We start from the raw sequence: 8,006 nt of genomic DNA, 5'->3' as shown, positions 1-8,006 counted from the left end.
ATCCAAGGGGGTCAATAGATGGACCCCATATTTTCCTTGGAATCCTGTCACACTGGTGAGAGAGATGACTGATTGCTGACCTGACCAGAGGGTTGTGTCAGCCCCCATAAAAAACAGACTGCCAGGGGCATGACAGTGGCCTAAGGGGAAAGATTAGAGTCATGGAAAGCAGAGGCCTAAACCCCTAACTACTAGATGATGCTACCAGCAAACACCACCTGTTACAATCATTTAAAAGGTTTAGGTTTTTAAAAATGACAAAATATATGGTAAGATCTGTTTCACTGATCAACTAGCAACTGTATGTTTTGCATCAGTCATTGTTCAAGCCTAAAGTAAACCCATTATTATTTATGTCTGAATATAAGTGTCATACCAGAACTTTCTGAAGCCTTCATGATCCATTGCTGACTTTGAGCACTCATCAGCTAGCCTTCCAGTTATCTGCTGCACACCATCCATCTCCTCGCTGGTCATGCCTACTACAATGACCCTCCACCATTTCTTCCATAGTAACTGTGACACTGACAGACCAGCCAACATGTGTATGACCCATAACAACTTAATGGGAGGCATTACAATTGCTATCAAGGCAATATACTTGTTTGTGAATTTCAGAGAGATGTACTAGACTAGCAATCAAACTCATTCATTCATAGTAATGGAAATCAAGGGTAGATGCAAAGTGTGTTTATTTGTGTTTACCTGTATCTTACTAGAAGTTTAACAATGTAACCAGATTAGTTTGTAGATGCTAATTCCCTTTCATGTCTTAATTGCCTTAATTGTGTATGGTTTCAGAGTAACAGCCGTGTTAGTCTGTATTCGCAAAAAGAAAAGGAGTACTTGTAGCACCTTAGAGACTAACCAATTTATTTGAGCATGAGCTTTCGTGAGCTACAGCTCACTTCATCAGATGTATACCGTGGAAACTGCAGCAGACTTTATATACACACAGAGATCATGAAACAATACCTCCTCCCACCCCACTGTCCTGCTGGTAATAGCTTATCTAAAGTGATCATCAGGTGGGCCATTTCCAGCACAAATCCAGGTTTTCTCACCCTCCACCCCCCCATGCAAATTCACTCTCCTGCTGGTGCTAGCCCATCCAAAGTGACAACTCTTTACATAATCAAGTCGGGCTATTTCCTGCATAAATCCAGGTTTTCTCACATCCCCCCCACCCCCATACACACACAAACTCACTCTCCTGCTGGTAATAGCTCATCTAAACTGACCACTCTCCAAGTTTAAATCCAAGTTAAACCAGAACATCTGGTTTAACATCTTGTCACTTTGGATGGGCTAGCACCAGCAGGAGAGTGAATTTGTGTGGGGGGGTGGAGGGTGAGAAAACCTGGATTTGTGCTGGAAATGGCCCACCTGATGATCACTTTAGATAAGCTATTACCAGCAGGACAGTGGGGTGGGAGGAGGTATTGTTTCATGATCTCTGTGTGTATATAAAGTCTGCTGCAGTTTCCACGGTATACATCTGATGAAATGAGCTGTAGCTCACGAAAGCTCATGCTCAAATAAATTGGTTAGTCTCTAAGGTGCTACAAGTACTCCTTTTCTTAATTGTGTATGTGACTATGTCCAGTTAACCTTAAGATCAAAGATGTAAGATACTTTAGGAAACTAATAATTTCTACATTGTCTTCAGCTTAACTATCTCTGTTATAATTAATTATTAATTGCATAGGCGCCGACTCATGAGTGCTCCACTTAACACTCACTGGCAGCCAGCTCCACCCTCCCCGCAAGTGCCTCCCATCCACCAGCAGCCCTGCTGATCATCTCCTTCCCCCTCCCTCCCAGTGCCTACTGCCCACTGCAATCAGCTGTTTCGTGAGGTGCAGGAGGCTGTGGGAGGAGCGGGGACTGGGCATGTTCAGGGGAGGGGAAGGGGTGGGGTGGGGATTTAGGGGAAAGGGTGGGGGTGGAGCCTGGGGCAGAGCAGGGGCAGGAAGAGGTGGGAAGGGGTTGGGTGGGGGCAGGGCCTGGGGTGGAGCAGGGGATTGAGCACCTGCTGGTCCCGGAGGAAGCTGGTACCTATGGTTAATCATTTTATGTGAATGAGTGTAACTAGAGTTCAGGGGTGGCCAACCTGTGGCTCCGGAGCCACATGCGGCTCTTCAGAAGTTAATACGCGGCTCCTTGTATAAGCACTGACTCCGGGGCTGGAGCTACAGGCACCAACTTTCCAATGTGCCAAGGGGGTGCTCACTGCTCAACCCCTGGCTCTACCACAGGCCCTGCCCCCACTCTACCCCTTCCCACCCCCACCCCTGAGCCTGCCGTGCCCTCGCTCCTCCCCCTCCCCAGAGCCTCCTGCATGCCACAAAACAGCTGATTGGGAGGTGTGGGGAAGGAGAGGGAGGTGCTGATCGGTGGGGCTGCCAGAGGGCGGGAGGCGCTGAGGGCAGGGGAGCTGACGGTGGGGGGCGGCGCTCTCCTGACATATTACTGTGGCTCTTTGGCAATGTACACTGGTAAATTCTGGCTCCTTCTCAGGCTCAGGTTGGCCACCCCTGAACTAGTTCATCTGTGTATGCATAGGAAATAGAAGATTAATTTACAAGCAAAGGTTCAAATTACCTATTTCTTTTCCAGGGAAGGCCCTGCTGTGATGACTGCTGTGTGTGGGCTTGTCAGCCTGCTAAAGAGCTATAAAAGTGAAACCTCAGGCCTGATCTTGCCATCTCTAGCCTGCTTAAACTTTGAACAGGGAAAGTATAACCAATGGTGGATTAGCCACTGGGCCAACGGGGCCCGTGCCCAGGAGCCCTGGCCAATTGGGGGGCCCCTGGAAGAGTGGGCACCCCCACACCCTGACCCACTCTGCCTGCGCTCTAGCCAGGAAGCAGGGGCGGGGGGCTTGCCCCGCTCCGCCAGCCCAGCATGGGGGGCCCCTGGCAGGCGGAAAGAGTGGGGAGGGGCCCCCACTTGCTTAGAACCAGATGCCCCACAAAACCCTAATGCACCCCTGAGTATAAGTCATAAGATGGAGAGTGCTAAAGGAGTTGGCGGATGAGATTGCAGAGCCATTGGCCATTATCTTTGAAAACTCATGGTGATCGCAGGAGGTCCCGGACGACTGGAAAAGGCTAATGTAGTGCCCATCTTTAAAAAAGGGAAGGAGGAGGATCCTGGGAACTACAGGCCAGTCAGCCTCACCTCAGTCCCTGGAAAAATCATGGAGCAGGTCCTCAAGGAATCAATTCTGAAGCACTTAGAGGAGAGGAAAGTGATCATGAACAGTCAGCATGGATTCACCAAGGGCAAGTCATGCCTGACTAATCTAATTGCCTTCTATGACGAGATAACTGGCTCTGTGGATGAGGGGAAAGCAGTGGGCGTATTGTTCTTTGACTTTAGCAAAGCTTTTGACACAGTCTCGCACAGTATTCTTCTCAGCAAGTTAAAGAAGTATGGGCTGGATGAATGCACTATAAGGTGGGTAGAAAGCTGGCTAGATTGTCGGGCTCAACGGGTAGTGATCAATGGCTCCATGTCTAGTTGGCAGCCGGTATCAAGTGGAGTGCCCCAAGGGTCGGTCCTGGGGCCGGTTTTGTTCAATATCTTCTTTAATGATCTGGAGGATGGTGTGGATTGCACCCTCAGCAAGTTTTCAGATGACACTAAACAGGGAGGAGTGGTAGATACGCTGGAGGGTAGGAATAGGATACAGAGGGCCCTAGAGAAATTAGAGGATTGGGCCAAAAGAAATCGGAGGTTCAACAAGGACAGGTGCAGGGTCCTGCACTTAGGACGGAAGAACCCAATGCACAGCTATAGACTAGGGACCGAATGGCTAGGCAGCAGTTCTGCGGAAAAGGACCTAGGGGTGACAGTGGACGAGAAGCTGGATATGAGTCAGCAGTGTGCCCTTGTTGCCAAGAAGGCCAATGGCATTTTGGGATGTATAAGTAGGGGCATAGCGAGCAGATCGAGGGACGTGATCGTTCCCCTCTATTCGACATTGGTGAGGCCTCATCTGGAGTACTGTGTCCAGTTTTGGGCCCCACACTACAAGAAGGATGTGGATAAATTGGAGAGAGTCCAGCGAAGGGCAACAAAAATGATTAGGGGTCTGGAACACATGACTTATGAGGAGAGGCTGAGGGAGCTGGGATTGTTTAGCCTGCAGAAGAGAAGAATGAGGGGGGATTTGATAGCTGCTTTCAACTACCTGAAAGGGGGTTCCAAAGAGGATGGCTCTAGACTGTTCTCAATGGTAGCAGATGACAGAACGAGGAGTAATGGTCTCAAGTTGCAGTGGGGGAGGTTTAGATTGGATATTAGGAAAAACTTTTTCACTAAGAGGGTGGTGAAACACTGGAATGCGTTACCTAGGGAGGTGGTAGAATCTCCTTCCTTAGAGGTTTTTAAGGTCAGGCTTGACAAAGCCCTGGCTGGGATGATTTAACTGGGAATTGGTCCTGCTTCAAGCAGGGGGTTGGACTAGATGACCTTCTGGGGTCCCTTCCAACCCTGATATTCTATGATTCTATGATATTCTGTGAGTCTATGATCTTTCAAATTATTATTTGGAATAACCTGGAAAATGCACGAAAGACTATAATATACTTTATATCTAAGCTGCCTTTGTATTCTGACCTGTTGTGATGATTCCAGAGAGACTTTTAAAAGCTAGCAGTTTATTCCATCACTGCTGCGATCCTGAACTATGAACAGTGGAAGTCACTCATATGTATGTTAATCTTTAACCATTTGATGTTGATCTTTAACTACAACTCTCTTCTTTCTTTTTCCTTTTATTAATAATCCTTTAGTTTTAATTACTAAAGGATTGACATTAGCGTGATTATTGGGTGAGATCTGAGACTCATAATGATCTGGGGATAAGTGATTGGTCCTCTGGAATTGGTGAACCTCACATATGGTGAATTAGGTTTTCAGTAACCCCTCACTATATTAGACTTGGCTCTCTAATGGAAGCAAAAGTCTGGAATGCTTTAAGAGGACTGTGTTTGGCTTCTTGTTAACCAGTGTGGTTTTACAGAAGCTGTTTTGTTACTGGCTTGTTGAATTTAATTAGAGAATAAATCATCAGTTTGGGGGGGATTGTCTGCCCTATTTCTTGCCATCTTCCCTGAGTGTGGCATTCTCAGTGTGGCCCATCAAGGCACCCCGGTCACAGTAACTTTCTCCCTGTTATTTCCATATCCATGCAGAATGTGAGTAAAGCACATAAGATTGCATCTGCTGATTTCCAACACCAAGGTCTGCTTTTTTTCTAATAATATTTCTAATACAGGCATTCGTCTTTTTTTTTTTTGTCCAGCAGATACACAAGAGTCTTCACCAGCACCACATTTCAAAAGCTTCAATTTTCTTCTTGTCAGCAGCATTAACTTTCCCCACTTCATATCTATAAATTGTTAAGGAGAAAGTTAGGCTTTCACCAGTCACACCTTTGTACATTTTCAGATGTTTTTCTACACTTTAAGGGAGGTCACAGCTGAGCAAGCAATCCCTACTCATCTTCCTATTTCATTTGGAACAGTCTCCTTGATCGGACTTATGTGAGCCCAGATAATTAAATTCATCTGCCTGATGGTATAACAAAGAACCATATTGACTCTGTAATGACACAGCAACATTGGAGATCAAGTGTCCATTGGACAAAGACTTTCCTGGGTGTCTGATCCATAATCTGCAAACAGCTGTTCACCTCAAACATCAAATTAAAACGTAAAAAAGATATGACATTCAACAGGTTCACTGCGTTTGGACTTGTCCAGAATGAACAAAACTTTGTCCAGAATGGCGTTGAGCATTGGCACAGGTGAAAGAAGAGAATAACCCCAACAAACTTTAGAGTAAAATGAAAACTATAATGCTTGAGGCTGCCAAAGCACACATTCCAAAGAGTCAGTGTCCGATTGCATCATGGTTTACTGAGCAAGTGTTTTAGCTGACAGAAAAACGAGGTAGAGTGACGGAGAATGACTTGGAGACAAAAGAATGTAGGAGAGAATATATGGAACTGAGCAGACAGATTCAAAGGCAGATGAGAGAAGATGAGCAAATATATAAGGGCAAAATGCATGCAACTTGAGAACTATAAAGAGTAAATAATACAAAAGGTATGTTCACAGTTGTGAGACTTCTCAACAAAAGGTTTTCCCTATAATCAAACATGAGCATGAGGGCAGAGTCCTCACTGAGGGTCATGATATTAAACACAAGTGGAGAGATTACTGTGCCAGTCCGCCAGCCTCACCAGAGCCACTCATAATACAAGAAAATGGACAAGAGAATCTGGAGCCAAAGCCATCAATCATGCAAAAACACATGGCTCTTGCTATCATGACAATGAGGCCTGGGAAAGCGCCAAGAATAGATAACTTGCCGACAGATCAGTTAAAAGCAACTGGCAAATGTGGTCCTGATATTACGTGGAAAATTTGTAACGATATATGGATGACTAGAAATTGGCCAGATGACTGGCCAAAGGGAATTTTTCTGTCCTTGCCCAAAAAGGGAGACCTAACACAGTCTGTTAACTATCAGACCATCTCTCTGATATCACTCAGGAGCAAAGCTCTGATCGACAGAAAGACAGAATCGGAACTAGCACCACAGCAAGCCAGTTTCAGAGGGGACTGAGGCACACATGACCAAATCAGGAATATCCGTCACATCATTGTCAAATGCAGAGGGCAGTCACACACTGATCATGTGCTTCATTAACTATTGAAAAGCATTTGATCCTGTCTAGCACAATCGTCTTTGGAGGATACTGGCTGACATGGGGATTCCAGAGCATCTCATTGAACTCATCACAAGTCTCTACCATCACCAACACACCACAGTATCAACTGCGGAAAGTAAGTAACAGTGAATGGTTTCCCACTGGGCAGGATGTGAAACAAGGGTGCATTTTGTCCCAAGGTTTTTAAATAAATATATACACAGAATTTATTATGGGACAAGCCTTGAAACCTTCTGACAAAGTGGAAGGAGCTGGGATTTCCATTGGTAGACACTTCTTAACTGACCTCCAGTAGACTGACACATTACTCTTTGCTACAATTGCCAGTGCAATGCAACAAATGTTGGAGTCTCTCAGAACAGTTAGAGAGGAATATGGACTTTTCCTGAATGCAACACAAACAAAATGCTTGTACATTGACATGACTAACAAAAACAGAAAGCAAGTGGACATTGTGTTGAATAGGCAAACTGTAAAGGCAGTAGATGAATTTACTTATCAAGCCTACAGCTTGTCATAATCTGGCAAACCACAGCATTCCAGTGAGTTAACCCAGTCTAGTCACTACAACACCCTGTTCTGAACCCTTTCCCAGATCCTTGTTGTCTTCTTCCAGTCTGAGCTTCATACAGTCTATAGTGCAGCTCACTGCTTTTAAATTAGTCTCCCATTTCTTGTCTGCATTTTCCTCCTTCAAACCTAACTCTTCCAGAAATCTTTCTTCCCTTGTTCTCCTCAATTGTGATCTCTCTTCTCCCACCCACACACAATCTGTTTTATGTCTCCCCTTTGACTGTAAGTTTCATGGCAGAAAGGTGTCACTCTTGTTTTATGTAGCTCCTCACACACTTATACCACTATATAAATGAATGTCATTATTGACCACCTACTGCACTTGAGATATACAATAAACAGGTGAATGAGATGAGATGACTCCTTTTTCCCTTTCATCTATCTTTATATTAATAAGCCCTAAAAATACACTGCTTAAGTCTTACTGCTTAATGTCACATTTTAGTAACACTAGCTTATGTGGTATGTTCCATCTGGGTTATTTTAGAATGCAAGGGAATGGCTAAACAACTTCTACATTTAATTCACTTTTTTCTTTGTCTGGCTGGAACACAATAAAGCAAATTAAAATCAGTGATTGATTGTCTTTGAGAGCATTATCATCAAGGCTGAATACTTAAACAGTGTGCCAAATGAAACTATTTAATCACATTCTTTCCTGTGTCTCTCACTTCTCAGTCGGTAT

The 8,006-nt window shown here is 44.9% G+C and overlaps 1 protein-coding gene across 2 annotated transcripts in view; it reads left to right on the top strand.

Annotated features, from left to right (window-relative positions):
- The first annotated feature begins 5,376 nt into the window (after window positions 1-5,376).
- The window catches only part of NKAIN3 (sodium/potassium transporting ATPase interacting 3), a 578,866-nt gene continuing 576,236 nt past the window's right edge, over window positions 5,377-8,006 (top strand). For both annotated transcript variants that reach the window (XM_075125173.1, XM_075125172.1), the window contains exon 1: window positions 5,377-6,863. The gene's annotated coding sequence lies outside the window, so the exon portion shown is untranslated. The remainder of the gene's footprint in view (window positions 6,864-8,006) is intronic.

This window comes from Caretta caretta, chromosome 2, assembly GCF_965140235.1.
Source record: "Caretta caretta isolate rCarCar2 chromosome 2, rCarCar1.hap1, whole genome shotgun sequence".
In the NCBI taxonomy this organism is placed as follows: Eukaryota; Metazoa; Chordata; order Testudines; family Cheloniidae; genus Caretta; species Caretta caretta.
The sequence above is the reverse complement of the archived record's forward strand: the minus strand, read 5'-3'. Positions and strand labels throughout refer to the sequence as shown.